Below are 2,207 nucleotides of genomic sequence, written 5' to 3'. Positions count from 1 at the left end.
AATCAGCAACATGAAAAGAAACAATCAATCAAACACACAAGCCAACCTCTCATACCCAAGCACAATTTTTATCCCCAAAAAAGAGGAAGTGACATCACAAAGTCCACTAGTGATTGAGCAATAGCTATAGATATTCTGTGCAGCATGATCAGATAGTATGGTGATGGCTGCAGTGTAAATCCCTAAGACAAATAGATGCATGTCTATGTAGATTTATGGATAGACGTATAGATTCTGATATTATTTATATAGTGTAATCCTAAATTTACTAATTTGACTTCCATGGAGTTAGTGCAGATTTTATGACATCATAAACAGATTGCACCTTATTTTCTCAAGGGAAAAACTTTGTCATCAATTGATTATTACTATAAAGTAGCCCAGAACGAAATCACAGTCAAAGTTCAATGACGGACTTTTTTTTGTTGGTGAATAACCTCCACACAATCAATTTCTTTAATGCAGCTTTGATCTCCTTGTTCCTCATGCTGTAGATGATTGGATTCATCAGTGGAGGTACCACAGAAGAGAGAACAGCCACCATGAGATCCAGCCCTGATGCTGAGCTGGAGGAGGGTTTCATGTACTCAAAGGAGCCAGTGCAAAGGAACAAACACACTACAGTGAGGTGAGGAAGGCAGGTGGAGAAGGCTTTATGCTGGACCTGCTCAGAAGGGATTCTCAGCACAGTTTTGAAGATCTGAACATAAGACACAATTATAAAGACAAAGAAGTTTAAACCTAAAAACTCACTAAAGGCAAGAAGCCCAACTTCACTGAGGTACGAGTCAGAACAGGTGAGCTTGAGCAGCTGGGGGATTTCACAGAAGAACTGATTGATGACATTGGGCTGGCAGAAGGGTAACCTGAAGGTGTTCCCGGTGTGCAGTGAAGCGTAGACAATACCAGTAATCCAGGCACTGGCTGCCATATGGACACAAGCTCCCCTGTTCATTACGCTCTCGTAGTGCAGTGGTTGGCATATGGCAACGTATCTGTCATATGCCATGATCGTGAGTAAAGCAAAATCAGCTGCAGTGAAGAGGAAAAAGAGAAAGACTTGGGTGACACATCCAGGATAAGAAATCACCCATGGTGTTTTATGAGAGAATTGGCCATGGATTTGAGGATGGTAACGGAGATGGAGCCAAGGTCTATAATGGATAGGTTCACCAGGAAGAAGTACATGGGGGTGTGAAGGTGGTGGTTCAGGGCTACAACCATGGTGATGAGAAGATTTCCCATCAGGGCTGCCAGGTAAATCAGCAGAAACACCACAAAGTGCAAAATCTGCAGCTCCCGAACATCAGAGAATCCCTGGAGAAGGAACTCGATCACAGTAGTTTGGTTGAACATTTTCTTTCTCAGTTCATTGTTTGATGGCTGCAGAAGGAAGGATAAAGACAATTATCAGGATTAAAGCTACAGAGGGAATGGCCCTGATTCCCCTCATTAATATCTCTCAATAAAAGTGTAACTCATCACTGTCATTAACTAGGAGTGTAAAGTTAATACATATGTGTAAATTGGCACGTGTCCCTTAAAGTCAATGGAGCTGCATCAGTTTGCACCATCTGAAGATCTGGCTCAGGATGTGGCTTGGTATAATACAATATGAAGGATGGAGCAAAGCACATACAAACCCAAAGATCTAGTCAAGATATCTCCCCTATTGCTCCAGACAGCAGGCTGCAAACTTAGTTATGAAGCTAAAATACTAAAAAGCTTGTGCTGTCTGATTTCCACTTTCCAGGGAAATATGACATGGATGCACAAAGCATCCAATATGACAGCGCAATTGTAAGGATTCCAGTGCAACACCACATGGATGGCCTGTTGCCTGTTTCCAAAACTGATTGATGGCCCCAAATCCCAGCTGCATTTCATCTCTGCTTGATGAGCGACTAATAGCATCGCTCAGCTAATTCTATGTTGTGTCATTTCCCTCTAACTTTATGTCTGCGCTGTGCGGGTCAGTGGCTGTCAGGAGCTTTGGTTTCTAGTCTCGATTCTGCCACTGAGCTGCTGTGTGACCTTGGGCCAGTCACTTCCCTTCCCTGAGCCTCTATTTCCCCTCCCTCCCTTTCTCTGCTTTCTCTACTTCGGTTATAAACTCTCTGGGCCATAGACTGTCTTACTATGTGTTTGTTCGTCTACCTGCTAAGAGCATTCTGTTAGCAGTATCAGTGGGATAGAGGATATGGTGC

General features: G+C 43.1%; 1 pseudogene; it reads right to left on the bottom strand.

Annotated features, from left to right (window-relative positions):
• Positions 1 to 397: 397 nt before the first annotated feature.
• LOC115637819 lies at positions 398 to 1,356 on the bottom strand (annotated as a pseudogene).
• Positions 1,357 to 2,207: the final 851 nt, after the last annotated feature.

Source organism: Gopherus evgoodei, chromosome 21 (assembly GCF_007399415.2).
Source record: "Gopherus evgoodei ecotype Sinaloan lineage chromosome 21, rGopEvg1_v1.p, whole genome shotgun sequence".
In the NCBI taxonomy this organism is placed as follows: Eukaryota; Metazoa; Chordata; order Testudines; family Testudinidae; genus Gopherus; species Gopherus evgoodei.
Note: the sequence above shows the minus strand (reverse complement) of the source record. Positions and strands in the feature narration are given on the sequence as shown.